General features: G+C 45.2%; 1 protein-coding gene across 2 annotated transcripts in view; it reads right to left on the reverse strand.

Annotated features, from left to right (window-relative positions):
• The window catches only part of ERMP1 (endoplasmic reticulum metallopeptidase 1), a 689,629-nt gene that overhangs the window by 586,797 nt on the left and 81,966 nt on the right, over positions 1–20,866 (reverse strand). The window lies entirely within an intron of this gene.

Genomic DNA, 20,866 nt, shown 5'->3' on the forward strand with positions numbered 1-20,866 from the left:
TACAGCCGATTACTCTGGTCTCTGTACTGCCACTCCTTTCGTCATTAGAGGTCCCACTCTGGGCCGAAACAAACGCTCACGTCGTCAGCGGGACCGAGAGGCCAAAAGAGTGTCCCCTCCGAGCCGCACCCGGCCTAAGTGTAATTCACCTTACCTGGGGGCGCAACCCCACTCTCCTCTCCTTCCTTGAACTGGGCCTTCCGTGCAGAACGGTCTCAACGGGCCTCAGCGGCTCGGCCTGGCAGCTCAGCTCTTCCGGGGCTGCCGGCCCGGGCTGCGACGGTTAGGAAGGTCTCAGGCAGCCGCAGGGCATACATACCCCACACCCCTGAGATTACTTTTACTCCAGGTGAACGTTCACCGCCACACTCTCCGGGACTCCTCTGGCACGAAGTCACACACAAAATGCTGATGGAACTTCACGTCGACTCAGAGTGCAAGCTCACCAGGAACTCCTCCTTGCGGTCTCAGTTGGCACCAAGACACACTCACCGCACTGCAGACACTCACTTTCTTCCGGTGCACACGATGATCAGCCGATCACCTCCACGGTCCCAGGTTGAACCAAAGCACGCACTCTCCTTCAGAGGGACGTTACTCCAACTCCGGTGCCCCTATATCCAGGCGCTCTTCACCAATGCCTTCGGCTGCACCACGACACGTTCACCGTGTCAGAGCCTCACTTCTCCTCCAGTGCACTCTATGACCGGGCGCTCTTCAACAATGCCTTCGATGCACCCCGACACGCACCGTGCGCGTCCAAGGCTCACTCCACTTCCAATGCACACGTTGGTCAGGCACTCCTCACCAACGCATCCTGTGCACCACGATACCACCCAGCGCATCCGAGACTCACTCCACCTTCTGTGCACACGCCAACCAGATGCTCTTCACTAACTCCTGCGGTGCACCACGACACGCACCCTGCACGTCCGAGTCTCACTCCAGTTTCAGTGCCCATGTTGACCAGGCGCTCTCCACTAAAGTCCGCCCCCTGTGAATCACGACACGCACCAAGCGCATCGGAGTCTCACTTCTCCTCCGTGTGTCCAAGATCACAGGGCACACCTTCAGAGAGTCTCAAGCTGCCACAACACGCGCCCAGCGCGTCGCTTGAAACTTCTACAGAAACTTTTATGTTCCTGTGTTTCCAAACAGGGAGCCAGCTCACCTCGGGCCCTTGGGGTTACAAGACATAGCACAGTCTTTGTCAAGCAGGTGGACCCTGGACATCCAAACAGTCCCAACAACCTCTTCCTTGGTTAGAACAGCATACTGCAGACCAGCCCCAGATCACAAAGCAAGGATTGCACTTTACCCAGCAGTCTCTTCAGTTGCTCCTTCCTTAGCAGAGGTTCCTCTTGACCTCAGAATGGGTCCAAGCCTTTTCAGTCTCAATCCATTTATTTTTCATTCCCACGTTCAGGGGTTTCAACACTCATTGTTATACCCCTTAATGTCTTTGAAGTTTGATGGGCTCAAGGGTCCCTGACCCCTCCCCTAAATCAGTCCTGGGTGTCTCCCTCCCAGTGTCACGTTTGATACTGGGGGTCTTGATCCTTAATCACTCAGCAGGAGATGGGTCAATTGGTTTATAGCACCAGCCCAGGCCTTTTCACCTACCAGGCTTCTCCTCCCCCCTACTCTCCAGATGCAGGGCAGCCTGGTGCCATCTGAACACCTCTCTTGGGCCAAGACCTCTCCCAGCTCCTCACCTCTCAGATCCAGACATTCAATCCACATTCAGCACTCTCCCAGCTCCTCACCTCTCAGATCCAGACATTCAATCCACATTCAGCAGAGACACACAGAAATGCTTAAAGCACAAAACTCAGCCACTTTCTCAAAGAGTGGTTTCTGAACACACAGTGACAAAACCACTTTCATAGAAAGATGTGTTATGACACTGAGTTCATACATACTACACTTCACCTCTCCATTATAAACTTATTGGAAACTAGGCTACCAAAACACAATACCCAGCTTTCCCCATTGCTGTCCTATGGACAGAATGGCCTTTCACTAGTGAAAACGAAATGGAGTGTTTTTCACTGTCAGGACATAGCACACACCTCCGTATATGTCGTCTTTCACCTACACTGCACCCTGCCCAGGGGTTACCCCGGGACCTACCACAGGGGTGCCCCGGTTTTGGAAGGAAGGAGGGTCCCGGCAATAATGTTTGCCGACGATACCCTCCTGCTTTCCAAATCCCCTATGGGGATCCAGAGGATTGTGGACGGTTTTGGCCTTTTCTGTCGCCAACATGGGTTGGAGGTGAACACGGAAAAAACTAAGTTCATGATCTTCAACCCCCCCACCAAAACTAGACCCAACCCAAAACTGGGGGAAACTAGTCTCGAGAGGGTCTCGACCTTTATATATCTGGGGACTTCAAGAAAACTTAGCATGGGACTCCCAGGTAGCAAGATCTAGGCTGAAACTTTCCCAGCTATCGGGCGCACTCTTGAAGGTGGCCAATAAGTCCACCTTTAAGCCCGTAAGCCCGGCTTTGGAAACATACAGGTCCCAAGCGAAGGCAGCAGCCACTTATGGCAGTGAGCTGTGGGGACATAAAGCAGGGAAGGTTATGGCAGGGGTGGAAAATTGTTTTCTGAGACGCTTACTTGCTCTCCCGCAAGGTACACCACTCCTCCCCCTAAGACTTGACTTGGGCCTTCCCTCTATTGCTGAGGATCTACTGTCGAAACCTGTGAAGTTCTGGCACCGGATATGGACCACCGAGGAACTGTATCATTATAGGCAGGACCTTACTCATGTTATGAGGCTGAATGCTAACTGTAAAATTCCTTGGCTGGCATTTATTAAGTCGGAACTGTTTAGCCTGAATTTGCCAGACTTATGGGATGATCCAGCTCAGGGCTGTCGAAGTATTTCGCGCAAAACCCTTGCCCAGCTGTACAAGAATAAAAACCTTGTTGACATGGTTAATGCTCATGATAGTGGCACTTTGACGGGGCGTTTTATGGAATCCAAAAGTTCTTATGTGTTTGAACCTTTTATGGATTTTATTTTTCCTCTCTTGGCGAGGAAACTGTTCCTGCAATGGAGGTTTGGCACACTCCCTACTAAAGTGTTCACCTATAAATGGTCACCAGGGGGTGATAAACTCTGTCCATGCTGTAAAGCCAATGACTAAGATGACTTGCACATAATGTTTTGTTGCCATGCCTACCGGAGCCCGAGGAGGCGCTGGTTAGCACCTCTGTGTCGGAACTTGGGCTTTAGGAAGTATTTACAGGCCTACAGGGTCATGAAAACCAACACCCTGGGCCACATTGTGTTCGCGGTTTCTAAATTCTTAATGGCAGCATGGATAATAAGGAAGAAAATGTCCGGCTAATTTATATTACCTTGTATTTCTCAACATTGCAGGTCCAGTAGGATTTTTATTTGTAAATATCGTCTTTTAAATGTATGTATTGTTTTTCACTGCATCTTTTATGGCCCATGTGGCCGAAATAGAGAATTTTTGGAATTGGAATTGGTATGCAAAAGGAAAAGTAAGGCCCGACAAATGATTTCACTTGTCAAGAGAACATGCTAACTTAGCAAACTGCGCGCAGGCCCTACGCTGCATGCCTGAGTTCCCTTCTCCGCGCACCTTTGCATTACTAGCCCTGTCACACACAGTGCACATCACTAGGGACTTTACTAGTAAGACAAACATACCAATCATGGCCAACCAATTACCATTACACTTTACATAGGGAACACTTGTACTTTGACACTGATCAGCAGTGGCAAAGTACCCAAAGCATCTAAAAACAAAGGAGGTAAAGAGTCACGGGTAATCATGCCAAGTCTAACAGTATTCAAAAAGAAAAGAAATAAAATGTGCCTTTGTACAATTCAGTCACGAGCACTCTAGGGGATTGTTTAAACAATGCTTAAACATGGTTGACAGGGAGTAAGTAGCGCATCGTTTACCATTCACATTGCGTTTTGTGAATCACCGAAAACTGGTAAATCTATGCACATTCCAGAGGAAAGTGTACTACATCTTTTTTTACTCGTGTTCTCTGGACACAAGTTGCAGCAAAAACGAACAAGCTTGGAAGAGTCACATAATTATGGATAACAAGATCTCAGACCATCGATTTTTCCTTAGGATCGATATACGCGTTTAGAGCCCCACCTCAAAACCAAACAAAAAAAATCTGTGGTATCTGCACTGATAGGTGTTTTATACCGACACTCATGAAATTGCGCAGGGAGTGACAGAAACAACTTTAAACTAACTGGTATTTCCGGTCTGAGCATCTGAAATGCTGTTACGAAAAAAGATGAAAGTTTACATAAGGTCACGTTTTCCTGTGTACTGTTTAGTCTGATCTCGGGCAGATTTAAAAATGGAATACAGGGAGCAACAGACAGGTTTTAATCATATGAATGTTCTTAAAATTCTTTAAAGAACTGCTAACTAAACCTGTACAAACCCAGTTAAGTAGATAACACGACTGCAAATTTTAAGTGACGCAAAGCGGCCGTTACAAAGCACGTGACAAAACTGCCGCAGGACATCAACTATGATCTAGGTTTACAAGGAGTGAAGGAATTCAGGTGGAATGTGCTCAAACTGCTTCGGTTACCTAACTTGTATATACAACAGCCTTTTCCTCATTGTGTCACCAAGCAACGTCTTTCAAATGCAACAGATCCGCCAATGCACTTACACAGAAAATGCGTGCCAGGGTAATATGAAGGTTGCAAAGGTCATTTCAAGGTGCAATGCAGCTCAGAGCCATTGCTTTTAGTGAGACATCAGACATAAAATGTACCATCACTGACAACATCCCAGTGACGAAGTGAGAGTACATATGTTGAAAGCAGTGGATGAGGAAGATGGCGGCGTTAGTAAGCGGCGATACTTTACGCGGAGAATAGAGGAAAGAGGGAAGAGAAGAGACAGATTTGGAGAAACGTGGAACATTTTAAGTGAGATGGAAGAAGGAAAGATTGCAGAGTGGTAACGGGAGAAGGTAATAGAAAATTAGGTTAAGCCAAAATTGTTTGACTAATGAGGGCTATGGAGAGTTTTGAAGAAGCAAATAGATGAAAGCAGTGTTGTATACACACCTGCATCTTTAGTGCACCGGCCTACATCAGCTTTGCTGCCTCCCATCTCTGCCTGGGCGCCTGTGGTCTTTCTCCCCTGACCCTCTGGTCTCCGGATTGATCTCCTTTGCCCCAGCTCCTCATGAACGATGAGGCTGCGACTTTGCTGCGGTCTGCCCTTCTCCCCATGGACCTGCTGGCTATGTCAACCCTCTTCCTGGACTTTCGGACTTGGACCTTTGTGCTCCCCGCCATTTTCTCTGTATGATTCGCCTCTTCTTCTACCTTTCTCCTCCGCCATTTTAGCGATCTCTGACCTCCCCCTCTGTCCTTTCGACCTTCCTATTGTCTCTCCTATTGCCTCTGACTCACTCCTCACTGTCTTATTCACCACTATCTGCTTCCCTCTCTCGTTTTTCTCACATGCCTGCCCTTCTCTGTGACTCTTAGAGTATATCCAGTCCTATCCCTTCCCTATGTATATAGAGATAACTCTAATCACTAGTATATGCAGTAGACCTTTCTACTCTCTACCATTCCTATGTGACTCTTAGAGTATATCCATGTGTATCCTTACCCTATGTATATAGAGATAACTCTAATCACTGGTATATGCTGTAGACCGTTGTGCTCTCCACCATTCCTTTGTGACTCTTCGAGTATATCCAGTCATATCCCTTCCATATGTATATAGAGATAACTCTAATCACTAGAATATGCAGTAGTCCGCTATGCTCTCTACCATTCCTATTTGACTCTTAGAGTTATCTCTATATACATAGGGAAAGGGTAAGATTGGATATACTCTAAGCACTAGTATATGCAGTAGTCTGCTGTGCTCTCTACCATTCCTATGTGACTCTTAAGAGTATATCCATGTGTCTCCCCTCCCTATGTTGATAGAGATATCACTAGTATAGGCCTTGAGTATATCCATTTGTATCTCCTCCTTGTGTGACTTTATCTCTTGTACATTTGCAATTTTTTCTGTTTGTACCTTTTTTTTTTTTTTTTGTAACGCATGTAATCCTAAGTCCGTATGCTTTCAACTGGTTCTTATGTAATGCAAAAATTTGCAATCATTTTTACGCATGTAACCGTCAGTCCTTATGTTTTCAACTGGATCCTATGTAAAGCGCTCTGACACCTTCGGGTAAAGTTCGCGCTATATAAAATTGCACAAATAAATAAATAAATAAATAAAAATAAATACATTACTACCTGAGGGGACCCCATGCAGCGGTCCTTCTGCAAAGCACTAGATAGACACTGCCACCCCTTGCTACAGCTCCTCTCTTGTCTGTCGGTCGCCGCTTCCTTCCATCGGTCCCTGCTGACCCCCTTCAGCACCCCGTTGTGCCTCATCCCCCCCTTACCTCAAAGGGGTCCAGTTCCCAGCACTGCGGGCAGTTAGGCCTCCTAGGCAGCGGTGGTTGACTACTCTACCTTCAGGGGAACTGGAAGGTGAGTTACACTGCTTGCCTCCAGCGCGAAGGTGCAGTGCTAGAAAGAGCTGTGCAGAGGTGGGCAGTGAGTGGGTTACTGGAACATCCTACACGGTGATTGCAATTTGCCTTCAAAATCAATTGATGCTCCTGGTTCTCGGTTGGAATGAAAAACCAGATCATAAAATAATAAAACAAAGATGAGCAAAAACAGAGTCCCTACGGGCCATTCGGTCTTCAAGACCCTACCAATCTCCCGGACGGCTAGATTGTCCACACACGCCAGTAAGGATATGGGGGTTCTCGCATCTTCAACTCTCTTCTCAGTTTCACCCCCAGTTATTTCTTCAATAGGGATTGGAACACGAATAGCAGACTCAGGAGACACCGTGAAGCAGCCCCAAGCTACCCTGGTAAGGATCCACCAGATTCAACAACTGCATTTAAACAGTCATCCATGTCGGACTTCTTCTTCATGTGTCTCCCAAGTACGCGCAGCGGGCGCGCCGTTTGCGCGCCGAAGGCGTGCCTAAGGCAAGCCCGTCTGCGCCCGTCCGCGACCGGACGGGACCAGGGGCCATAGACCCTGCCCGTCCCCTGGTCTATTCATCTGTTCAACTCTCTGCACTTATGGCCCCCTGCTCGCTTCCCCCTCCACTGGTGCAACGCCTTGACACTCTTGGTATTCTCGCGTCCCATCTTCCCCGGTTACCTTCTTCCTCTCACAGCCTCCCTTCTTCTTCTTCCGTCCCTCTAGTAGTATCTATAATATTGTATAAAATGTAATAAAATAATGATGAAGTCTATCTTGTTAGGCAGAGTGGGTTTATTAAAACCTCATCCACGAACAGCCACAAGTAACTGACAAATACAGAATCCTTCAAGCAAGTACATTCTGAGAATTAAGAATGAAGAGTGGAATGACAGGTCTTAAAGGGGAAGGAAGAGTATAGCTAGAAAGGGAGAGAACATCACTATCCTCTCCCCCATCCCCCCCCCTCTACAGCCTCAGCCTGCCTGCTCAACACTCGTTCGGCAGTCAAGCACCAGATTGAACTCTTTAACCTCTTAAGTTCGGATTCTCCTGACTACCTATTCCTCACCGAAACCTGGTTCTCTATTGACTCACTTCCGGACCTTCTGGCCATTCTCCCTGATACTTATTATGCTCTACGAGCGGACCGCCCGGCCGGAAAGGCCGGTGGCGGTGTGGCGATGATTATTCGTTCCACCCTAAAATTTCAGCTTCTCGACCACCCTTCCATACCTAATGTGGACTACCTGGTGGCTCGGTCCCTTAACCTTCCAGATCCTCTTACTTTTGTCCTTATGTACCGTCCTCCCCAACCCATGCCCTTATTTGTAGCTTCCCTCCAGGATCTCCTGGCCACCCTGGCGGTCAATAATTAATCGGTCATCCTACTTGGAGACTTTAATTACTGGCCTGACGACCCTAGGGAAAATTCCACTTCCAAAGACTTCTCTGCCACCCTCCAGTGTTTAAATTTCACGCCTCATATCGCAGCCCCTACCCATGTCAAGGGTCATACTCTGGACCAAATCTGGTCACTGCGCCGTGAGGTTTCTCCCCCTTCTATATCTCCGTGTATTTGGTCCGATCACTTTTTTATTTCGTTTAGTATTTTTTCTGCCTCTTCCGTTAAATCCCCCCCTACCTAGGAACGTGTTTGCCCGTAGCTGGAACCACACGGACCTCTCTCTCCTTTCATCTTCTCTGGCCTCCTCAGTGCCTGACCTGACTGACCTTACCCTTGACTCACAGACCAACGCCATCAGCACTTGGCTCTCTTCCTCTTGTGATCAGGTCGCCCCACTCAAGAAAATCAAATCTGTTCGCCCGTATGACGCACATAGATGGTTTACGAGGGAGCTCAAAGACCTTAAACTTAATCTCAGGCACTCGGAACGCCACTGGAGACGTAATTATTGCCCTATACTTCGGGCCAAATACAAACTTCTCCTCAACAGCTATAAAAAGGCAATCTTGACGGTCAAAACTAATTACTTTACGGAGAGAGTCGCCCTCTCTGCAAACAAATCGAGAAATGTTCTCCCTTGTCCAGCAACTCGCCACCTCCGATCGCACTAGCACTAGTCCTGCCCCCACTCAGTCCCTCTGTACTGCACTCAATGATTACTTCATTGACAAGATTGCCAATATTAAAGCCAACATCCCCGTAGTTTGTCAACCCTGTGCCACTCCTCCCCTTCCCCTGCCCTCTTCTTCTCTGGACCACTTTCCTCCTATTTCCACTGATAGATTTCTTCACTTGCTTTCTAAAGTCAAGTCTGGCTCTCCGGCGGACTGTGCTCCGGCTCGGATTCTCAAAGCCCTCTTCACTAGTTGCCCTTTTCTCCCTCTTACTCTTCTCAACACTTCTCTGGCTCTTGGCTCTGTTCCTACTTCTTTTAAAACCGCTATGGTTCTCCCCATCCTTAAAAAACCTGGTCTGGACCCTTCTCTCCCTTCCAACTTCAGGCCTCTCGCTCTTCTTCCCTATTTGGGGAAGATTTTGGAAAGTTATGTAACATCTTGCCTGTCCTCGTACACCGAGGAAAATTGCCTTCTGGCCCCCCATCAGGCGGGTTTCTGACCGGGACACTCTACAGAGACTGTGATCATCGCCGTTCTGGATGAACTTAAGGGGAAAGCGGACATCAATCTTCCCCAAGCTCTGGTGCTCCTCGACTTGTCAGCTGCGTTTGACACGGTCGACCATGCCATTCTTCTCGACCGTGTCAGCGCAGTGGGCATCAGGGGAACTGCACTTTCTTGGCTAGCGTCCTTCCTTCAAGGCAGGTCCCAAGCGTCTATCTTTCAGGTTTCTCCGCTCCTCCCCGCTCAGTCGTGTGCGGGGTGCCCCAAGGCTCTTCCCTTTCCCCTCTCCCCTTTAATCTCTATATCTATCCTCTTATTCTTTCTCTCCGCGACCTGGGGGTCTCCGTGTACAATTACGCGGACGACCTCCAGCTCGTTTTTGACCTTTCTACTTCTTCGGACTCCCCTCTTTTTCTTAGTTCCACCTTAGTTTTTATTTCGGAATGGATGAGCACTAACCATCTAAAGCTCAACCTGGATAAGACGGAACTTGTCCTCACGGGTGGCCCCTCCAATCCTTGGTCCCCGACTTATTGGCCCCCATCCTTTGGCTCCCCTCCCTCACCGGTTTCCTCCGTTCGAACCTTGGGCATCAAGGTCAGTGACGACCTTACCATGCATGCCCAAGTCAGTTCCCTCGTATCCTCCTGCTTCTTATCCCTCCGTCTCATTCGAAAAGTCTCCCGGTATTTTTCCACGGATGCCCTTAAATCCATAGTTATGGCCCTTATCACCTCTCGCCTTGACTATGGGAACGGCCTCTACGTGGGCATACCTGCTTTCGAAACTCGACGTCTCCAGGCCATTCAAAATCAGGCAGCCCGTCTTATTCTTCACCTTCCCAAATTTTCCCCTATCTCGTCTGCACTTTAGTCCCTCCATTGGCTCCCTGTGCACTTCAGATCTTTTTTTAAATTAGCCTGCCTGGTCTTTCGGGCCTATACCCACTCCGCTCCCCTCTTTGTTTCCTTGATCACTCCCTACACTCCGGTTTACACTCTCCGATCTTCTTCTCTCTCTCTCTCTTCTCCAAGTCCCCAGTTTTCGCAAATCCAGAACAGGGGGCACCAGTTTTTCGGTTCTTGCCCCCCAGTTCTGGAATAGTCTCCCTCTCTCTATTCGCTCTATTCCTATTTACACTTCTTTTCGTAAAGCCCTGAAAACGTTTCTGTTCACCCAGGCCTTTCCTCGCTAGCCCCTTTGGATGCTCTGTAGAGTCAGGCCCTAGTTCTCAGCGCCAGGAAGCCGCTTGGCCACAGTGCGCTCTAGCAAGTCCCTTTTTTCATTTCATTTCATTTCATTTCTGGGTAGCATCCCATTCCAACACCCTGGAGAAAACAACCAGCAAACTAATGCAGATGATAACTTACTACTCAAGGAATCAGCAATACTTACAACTACAGCAATTATTCACAGTGTCCCCAATCCATTATCATTTTCAGGCACGGGGAATGTCTTATTTAAAGACCTTATGTTAGACCAGGAAGAAGGGGGGCCAGGAGGCACCATTGTAAAAGATCAAAGAACCAATCTAACCAATTAAGCTCCACTGAACAACATCTTTGACTCTCACATATATCCCGACACAGCTCAACAAATGAATCTATCTTAAGTAGAGAAAAGTTCAGTTTTGAGGCCTCAAGCACGAGTGTGTTACAAATGGAAAGCTCTCTTGACGATTCTGCTCGGATAGGTGAACTGGTAGACCCCCCACAGGCCAATGTCAACAATCTGTTGACTTCTCTAAATCACCCTTGCCAGTAAATACTATGGGTCCAGTACATTCAAACTTAAATGGTCACACAAAGGAGGTCATCCCTCCTGCATGTCCAGTCTTAACTTCAATGGGTGCCATCAGTACTCCGTTAACACGAATCACTAATACATTGATTGATCATTCCAACTTACTCTCTGAACAGGTTTCACTATTAAGAAGTATTAAAACGGATCTCAAACCATTGCAGGTAATCAGTAAAATAACATATCCAACACGGATCTCGTACTACAAAATGACGAGGAAACATTTCCAACTTATCTCACCTGGATACCAAGGTGAAGAGGTTGTTTAACTCTTAGACTGGGTGCACTGATGTCATCTGATGGTCACCTAGTGTGGATGTATTCAATACATAAGTTAGTAAACTTTTTGTACACCATGATGTTTCTTATGTACTGCTTAAAGGGCACAGGGAAGCTAGATGGGGAACACATGGACTGCGCAGTTGAATTGCACTGAATATCCTGTTTTGAAAAAAAAAGAGGAAAAATTTAGGTAAAAAAAAAAACTTCCCACCTGGATGACATCAATCTGAATCAGTTATTGGCAGGGAAACGGTTTCCTCAATCTAATATTCATAATAAACAATCTAACTCTTACACGGTTTCACTCTCGGAAAGAAATTTAAAAACACCCTTACCAATGAGCATATTCAGGAAGCTCCTGTACACATTTCAACACTATCTTCTCTGGACATGATTCTAACCAAACCTACTCAGGTAGCCAGACGATAACGTACGGTCTGGATTTCCAACAAACAAACATTCACGAATGAAACATCAAATGGCATCGACGAGCCTTCAATTGAATTCAAGCCTTTCCTCAGAAAGAGGCGTTTAAAGAAACTACTAAAGTATGGCAGCCATGGCAGCTTTTCATCCAACTGACAGACCCCTATCAGAGCATATCCATCGAGAGTCTCTTTGAAATTAGGAATATAAGAAGACCTACCTGTAGGTTTCCTGGCATGGATACGTTTGGTATATGCCACTCCCACCGCAAGAGTCCTAATTAATGGGCATACCTCTGCCCTCTTTCTCCCCTTCTATTTGCCCTGGCCATAGAGCCGCTCGCGGCCAAAATCAGACAGCATCATCCCGAAAAAGCACTTCGATGCTTCCTCCGTCCTATCCTCATATCATTGTATGCTGAGAATGTCACCCTCTATGTCAAAAACCCTAAACAAAATCTCAACCCGCTCCTCCGCGAAGTTGTTCCCTTTGGAGGGCTCTCCGGTGTCCATATTAACTGGGCCAAGTCTCAGCTGTTTCCGCTCTCAACCTCAGTGTGCAGTTTCCCCACCGATTACCCCATAGAATAATGCGATTCCGAGGTAACATACCTCGGGATACACATTACTACTGATCGTGAGGAATTAATGAGACTTAACTACTCTCACTCTCCTACTTGCCAGGCAACGGGTGGCCTGCAGGTGGGGCCGGGCTCCCAAGTTTAAGGACTGGATTGGGGACATGACATTCTGGCAGGACCAAACTTGCACATGTGCGGAATTACTCCCACTGTCGTCCCGTCCCAGAGATATCTGGGACCCACTTAAATTGTATCTCGTCGAGCACTCCTCCCAGACTGGTCCTGAAGCCCGATTACCATCCCCCCCTTCGGGTCATATACTCCCCATTGTTAAATAGATGCAGACTGGTATCTCTCACTTTGTGAATTTGGGGCATCGACTCAATGGAAGGAGCCATCAGGCACTGTGTCTACATACTTGAGATATGGCTGAAATCTATAAGTGTAGCGATTGCTTTATGTCTTCCTAATAGTTGATGGTCTTTGGGCAAAATGATGTACGTGGATGGGGTTCTGCTACTCTATGTAATACTGTTATTCTGCTGGTATGTATACCCTCACTGAGTATGAATGTGATTATTCTGTTTACTGCTATGAAATATTCTCTAAATAAATAAAAAAAGGAATACAAGAAGACAGATTGTATCATGTCAATTCTCTATCAAGTATAGCGTCAACATACAAAGATGTTGGATATCATTTTTCGAACAAAGTTACTACTGAAAAGGCCACCAAGAATTATGTGTATAATTCTTCAGATAAGCACAGAACTGCCGCTAACTCATTGAGGGGGGGGGGGGGGGGGAGACACTTTGAAGTCCATAACATTGACTTAATCCGTACACACACATATTTGAGAGCTAACATGATATTTTGAATCGGCAAAACATGAAGGCAGCTGGATCATTTTTATATTGTAAAATGTCCAACATTGATTCTGGTTCTCTACTTAGAGTTCAGATTTTACCAGTAGCGGCTGCTACCAGACGGGAGTGGTAAGGCGGGAGAACTAGAAAAATAACACTTCCCTTTATGCCGTGGATCGTCGCTCAGACGGGGACTGGGAGGGTTTGCATGTTTCTCACCAGGCTGTGTAATGCAGTGCATGCATGACTATTTGGACAGCTAAGTAGGGCCGGTCAAGCAGTCATGCCTACTTAACCACTTGGATGCTAAGGGGTGTGCTAGAATGACCATTGACTTTCCATTGAAATCAATGGAAACTCCATGACGAGCTGAGCTCGTCATGAGCGTCGAAGGGGTTAAGGAGTGAAAAACACTCCTTACGTGCTCTGCCCAGCCCGCCCCGAGAGCCACTGAATTCAATAGGAAAAATACAATGATAATAACGTTACATTATTATCATTGTATTTTTACTTTTGAGCGGTGAGGCGACGCTCCTCCGCCATAGCGGAAGAGCCGCCTCTGGTTTTTACAGCTGTGCTATGGAGATGTGTACATTAGACAAATAACATGGGTAAATGGTTCTCTCTCCCAAAATTTTAGCCAGGCGAGGAAATCTGGAGACATAGGGAATAACCTTGAGACAACAAAGCCAAAATGCCTGTATATTTTTAGAGACAATAGCTTTGCTGACTACGTTTTTACTGAATAAGAAAAATAATTTCAAATTGTCCTGATAACCAGAATCGTTTTGAAAATGTAACTATCAGTATTAAAGGTCAAAGAACGGCTAATCATAGTGTTGGGAGGTCATCTATCGCAATTGCGCAGAATATCAACACACTTGAACAGTCATCCTGTCCCTAACAAGAAATTTCATCTAGGCCCTTTATTTTAAGAGGGTCTTGAAATAAGCTTGTGGAATAACGCCCAAAATGAGACACCTATCTAATAATTTATAACATCACAACTCTGACAATGTTGACTTATAATGAGCGCTGCCTGTTGATTGCATTCTATGGCTGCTATATTGACTACAGCATGGTATTTGACACGATCAACCATTCGATCTTGTGGTCTAAGCTGCTAAACTGGGGAACTGACCACTCACTTCTCTATCTTATGAATGAAATGAAATGAAATGAAATGAAATTGGGTTTATAGAGCGCATGGCTGCCCTAGAGCGTCCCAGCGCTGGAACAATTAATAACAGAACACATGAGGAAGAAAATTAGGAGGCCTTGGGGAAAAGAAAAGTTTTGAGAGACTTTCTAAACTTCAGGTAGGAGGGTTCCTTCCGTAAGTCCCTGGGCAGGGCATTCCACTTTTTGCTGCATTCAGCGAGAACCGGGCTTTCCTCACTCTAGGTGTTATGGCCAGGTTTTCTCCGTCAGATCGAAGAGCCCGAGTCGGTTTATAAGGACAGATCAAACCCCTAACGGCTGGAGGGCCATTACCTTGGAGGGATTTGTAGGCAATACATAGTGACTTGAAGGAGATTCGCTCCTGGATTGGGAGCCAGTGTAGAGCTCTGAGCAAGGGTTTAGCTGAAGCCCATCTGGGAGCTCCCATAAGGAGCCTAGCTGCGGCGTTCTGTACTCGCTGTAAGATATTGATCGAGGCCTGAGGCGCAGCCAGGAGGAGGGCGTTGCCATAGTCTAGTCTGGCCAAAATTAGGCCCTGAATTAGAAGTTTTCTCGATTCGAAAGGAAGAAGGGGGAGGACTTTCCTTACAGCTCGCAGTAATCCAAAGCATCCTCCTGCCACCTTCTGTGCATGGGTCATGAATGTGAGTTGGGGTTCAAACCAAACCCCGAGGCTTTTGACTTTCTCCTTTGGGGATGGTAAGTCCCCCATACAAGGAGGCCAATGATCAGAGGACAAGGATGGAAGTGGGTGGCCCATGACCACAATCTAGGTCTTAGCTCCATTGAGTTTGAGTTTGGAGTCAGTCATCCATGAGAAGATGGCTGTTAGGCATCTTGATAGGTCGGATGGGTGTCCCCTTTGTTGTGACAGCGAGACGATAAGTTGTGTGTCGTCTGCGTAACTAATAGATTTGATCCCGAAGGGGACTACTGCCTCCTCCAACGGGGCCATATAAACATTGAACAGTGTGGGGCTCAGGGAGGAGCCCTGAGGCACCCCACACTGAAGGGGAATAGGTTTGGACATCGAGCCATTTTCCCAGATCCTAAACGATCTTCTCTCAAGGAAGGACTCCAGCCATCTGAGGGCTGACCCCGTGATGCCCAATTTGGCGAGGCGCTGGACCAAGGTTGGATGGTCAACGGTGTCAAATGCAGCGCTTAGATCCAGGAGGATCAGGGCTGCCGATCCCCCTGAATCTAAGATGCATCTTGCCTCTTCTTATTAAGGCTTTTAATGAAGACACATGGTTACAGATTAAATTATCTGACGGAAATTTTCTATCGCCAAAATGCATACCCAGAATGATCTAAAATAGGGAAGCATATTGGAACTTCTTTGGTTTTTATATTTCCGATCTTCACTCCTATCTTGATCATAAAGACAGTGTGCCACCAAAATAAAGGAAACATTTAATAACACATCTGGCCTATGCAGATGATTTGGTAATCTTCTCCCTAACTGTGAGAAGCCTTAAAATCGAACTATCAAGACTCTACAAATTTAATATGAACATTGTCTCGGTCCACCAAAGGAAACCAACAGTAATGTGCATCGGTAAACACAATAAGCAAAACCTATGGAAAAATCGGCTAGGCACAGATTGACAAAGTACGAACCTATGAGTATCTCTGTATAGACTTAGATGATAAATTAAAATGCTCTGCGTATTCGATCAAAGAGACAGAAGGCTGGGGTAGTAATCAACACCATCAAAACATTCACAAGAACCTATGGAGGAACGGCAATTGATCAATCAAAGTGTTCAATGCAAAAATACCTCCAACACAGCTGTTATGAGCACAGATTTTCAACTTAAGAACTATTTTGGTCATGAACACCATTTACAAGCAAGTAATATGATCCTTGTTCAATCTTCGGCAGGCAACCCCTCAAAGTATGATACGCCTCAAAATGGATATTCTGTCATTTTTAGCACTCCATATGGCTGAAACAAGAAATTATGTATGTGAATGCAGCAGAGCCAACACAGATTCCATCAAGCAGCTAATTTTTTTTTTAGAGCTAAATGCAAATAGGGGTCTGAACCTTTTAACATTAATGGAGGCACAAAAACTACCGCAGATAACTATTCTTAGCTTTATGCCCAAGGGCATTCAGAAGACAAAAATAAAGAACTTTATGTTGACCAGCAGCCATGAGGAAGACTTTCTAGGATCACTGAAATACGAACATGTAGGTTTGGTTTTAGATTCATATGCCACTGTAAGACCACCTTATATTACCTCAAATTTGAAAGTCATGTAAAAAGGATATTTTTGAGATTTAGATTGATGTATATCCCAATTTCCCACTTTGAAGGATTTTGGAATACATCCTGTCCTGGTTTATTGGGATGGGGGCTATGTGGCTGTAAGAATGAATATGTAAGCCATATCATTTGCCTGTTTCTAAAGCTCTTGGTCATTCGGAAGAAGTATCTACGGAAATATTTTAGAGAATTTAACGTAAAGGCAATAGGATAGGCTGTTAATTTTTGTCTTAGTGCTCAAGGTAATTTCTTTATTGGCAATCTAATTAAATTTCTTGACTCAAACCTATTTTTATCTTAAACAAGCTAGACAGAGTCGGTAACAATCTATTGGTCAATGTAAACAATTGTCTGCTTTTTTTTATAATGGTATTGTATTTTTCAAAGGGCAGGAGTAGATAATCGAAGTGGCTGTAAATTTCAGTTTTAAATGTACACAACAATTCTTTTATTATTCTGCAATCTTATCACATTTTTTGATCAATCTTATTTTTAACTTAAACAAGTTAGCCAGAGTCGGTAGTAAAACCCATTAGTAGATGTAAAATAGTTTGCTTTTTTATTGCATCGGAATTTTTACAAGAGTAAAGGTATTTTTTTAATAAAGGGGATATTAGATTTTCTTAAGTTTTATGATTCCTTGTATTCGTTGAGGAAGTGTTTACTTAAGAGCAAATATATTTTAGAAGCATCTCAGAAGGATTATGCTTTTTTAGTTCCCTTGGCCTCATCATTGTGAAAATTAAAACGTATGTGTATAGTTCGATATTGAGATCGCTTGATATTTATTAGCAAAGTTTTACATAGCGATGGCTAGCGCGGGAGGTATCAGAGCGCTTTACAAGAGGATCAGCAATCTACATGTTACATAATTACATCAATTACAGGAGCCAAGTATAGACATAGGAGAAAAACATGATTACACAATAATATGGGTAATTAGCGTGTAGTATAGCCAAGGCATACGTCTTGTAGGGAATGGAAGGTAGAGGGGGAATGGTAAACGGGGAAGGAATGCAGATAGAGTCAGACGGACCGGCAAGGGGGAAGAGTTATTCATGGGGAACAAAGCAGTCCAAGTGAAAGACAAACAAAAAAAGCGGGAAGACTACATCAGATGTCCGGCTGGGTAGGTGACGGCCGAGGGGGTGAACCAGAGCCAAACTCCACTATAGCTGCATAGGACAGCTACATATTATAAACCACATCACTGCTAATTTTCCATGCAGAAGACCTGTACACACACACAATCTAGTCCTGTGTTTAGATCATGCATTCAGATCTTAACATAAGATTTGAGACACCATCTTACATCCTGCTTCAGCTCTTGCTAAACCATGTTACGTCTGAAGTCTCTCCACAGTCTACCCTTCTCCACTGAATGAAAACTACAAAATGCTGAGATTTATTTTCGAGGTATGCCAGTTTTTAATTAGTTTATGTGCTGTGCTTATTCTTATTGAACTCTTTTGCATACCAGCAAGGACATCTTCTCCACTTGTCTCAGAGCTTATGAAACGCTTTGGGCTTAAGACAAATTGTACAGGCCACAGAGTCAGTCAAACCAATCCAATCTAATCCAAACTTAACTACATAGGTTCCGCTTTTGTTTTCTGACAGCATAAGTTACTGCTGTGCCAGAACATGCTTGTTAGAGATGTGGCCACCAGTTTCCACCCTTCAAAAAATTATGTTTTCAAGGGTCATCCAAGCCCCTCAAAATACAGCATAATTTAACTTAAGCGCTATGTGCTACAGTTGGTGTAAATTTAAAGGGAAGAGAACTCCTTGAACTGCGAGACAAGCAGGGATTATGGAAAGTTATATTATGCAGATTTGTAGAGCTCACTACCACCAGGTTATTCTGGTGCTGAGCACATGTGAGCCTAGATACACCTATGGCCTAATGGGAGGTTCGAAAAGCCAGGTCTTTAGCTTCTTGTGGGAGTCAATAAGTGAGGAGGAGAAGTAAGAGAAAACAACAAGGCAGAAGCGCTCTTCTCACCATGGCTACAGCCCATGTCAGATGAGCCCAGGGCAGATGAGAGACTAGTCATAATAGGAAAAGAAGACAGACTGAAGTGCAAATTCTCTAGAATTAAAAAGCCTGGAACAGGAGCGGCCACCCTGCACTGAAGTAGAGAGCCGTCATGATTTACAATTCACAACTACATATTGTCAAAATGAGTACTTAGAGGAATCATGAAAAGTCAATAAAAAGGACGTTTTTTTGAAAAAGGTAAATGCATTGAACACGTCAGATCACCAGACATACAAACTGAGAAGTGATGTAAACTACATCATGCATAGTGGAGGTGGACAACAGAGCAGTGGAAACTACCAACATGCAGGACATACACGTGCAAGACCGTATAGTTCAGCAAGCTACACCAGCCTCTACTGGCCACAGTGAAAAGCCTTTCCAAGTCAATCCAGGCAGAGTTGAATAACTAGACCTCTCACTTAGGAAGTTGTTTGGTAACAGCGGTTGTTAAGACTTCTTTGCTTTCCCTTAAGTTCACACCCGGCCTGTCATCCCTGCACCTTTGCTGTTTTCATATCTCATTGGTTCCTTCAGTCTCTACCCTTTTGGACCTTGATATTTGGTTTCATTATTGCCACGTGGGATCCCTGCTTGTAGACTTTTCCCTACCGGTGCAGGGGAGACCGTCCATTCTTATTAGTTCTTAAGGAAGATACTGTAGTGTAGTTCCTATATTACCAATAGGCTCTGCGCATTGGAATAATATATCCTATAGATGTGACGTAGGACTTATGTCGACTAGGTCTCCATCGAAGTTTATTAGACTTAATTGTGAGTGCCAGCTAGCTCAGAGGTCACTAGAAACTTTCTCGAATTCACAAGAAGGGATTTATTTTCTGACAACCGCATAAACATGACAACTTTGTTTCCCCAAGATAAAACTGATCTTCAGAGTCGTGGAAACAATAGATAGATATTTCACTCAGTCAATCGTGCATGCTTCGTTTCACCAGAGGTGCAGAGAAATAGGTAGACGGGCGTTTTCAATAAAAGGATTTATTGAACAGTCTTCTTTCTCAAGCATAAGAAATGAACTGCTTCAATCGTAAAACTGGATGCAAAATATAATGCATACAGTAGAAAGAGTAGAATAAAATAATACTGTAAGAGCATTGTATGGTTCCTAAACCATAGATAAATACATACATAAATAACAGAGGCTAAAAGTACTCAACTGGTGCTTCTAAAAATACGCCTACCCCGATGTACCTGACCTAAGCTTAGTACGAGGGAAGTAGTAAGTGAGGTGTAGCATAAATGTACTATTCTGTGCCAAGAATCTGTCCAAGATTTCTCTTAGGGTCTAATCAGCTCCGTACCTTGATTTGGAATGAAGAAGTTCGGGCTCAGGACTCGATTTCCCAACAACCCGCAAGGGTAGCTTGGAAACACTGGAGCTGGATTTCTCGGCAAGAGAAAAGACAGCGTCTCACTCAGTGCATCTGCTGGAGGGTCGGCTTCCTTCAGCACTTGCAGTAGCAGGGTGCGTCGGGCAAGTAGATAGTCGAACTGCTCCAAACCACCGTGTGTTTGCTATGGCAAGTGTGGGCATATTTATACCTTGAAGGTGCAGAGATTGACGTAAAGGTGGACATAATAACGTCATTAAAGACTCTCAGTTCTTTGAAAACTGTATGAGTTCTTGGACAAGTCTATTCTCGAGCAAGGGAAAATCCCTAGCTGCTGAAGCAGAGTTTTCCAAGTAATCGTAGATTTTCGGAACTAGTGGAAGTAACCCTGCCGAATTTGGACTGCATGAGCTATGTCTAAATATGGTTATGATTCTTATGCCTATATAAGGATATAGTGATTTATACCGATATAAGGGTATGAATCGGGAAAATTACAATAGGGTCCTAAAATGTTACACGACAATACCTTGTCTGCTTGGGGACTGGTCACAGTGTACCTGCACTCCATACCAAGTAAGTCTATTTCCTGAATTGTTTGATCTGTTCAGTGTGTATCTGTATTAGATCTTTCTTGCTCAAGATGTGCCCTACCTTTTTGGCAGGAGCGTTGCAGCCCTCACGTCCTGTTCAAGACGAAGTATCATTATCATTGGTTCTGACACTTCACTCCATGTTTTCCAACCACTTACCGCTGGAACAAAAGTGCTCTTTGTCTCTCCAAAACCCCGGTTTGCTTTGCTCGCGGGTACTCTACACTATGCTGCAGTCTCACTTAAGAGATAGGAAGACCCGCATGCGGAGGAGGGATTGACATGGATGTCCTGCAACAGAGTTTACAGGTCGAAACAAATTAC

The sequence above is a fragment of the Lissotriton helveticus genome, chromosome 2_1 (genome assembly GCF_964261635.1).
Source record: "Lissotriton helveticus chromosome 2_1, aLisHel1.1, whole genome shotgun sequence".
NCBI classification, from domain to species: Eukaryota; Metazoa; Chordata; class Amphibia; order Caudata; family Salamandridae; genus Lissotriton; species Lissotriton helveticus.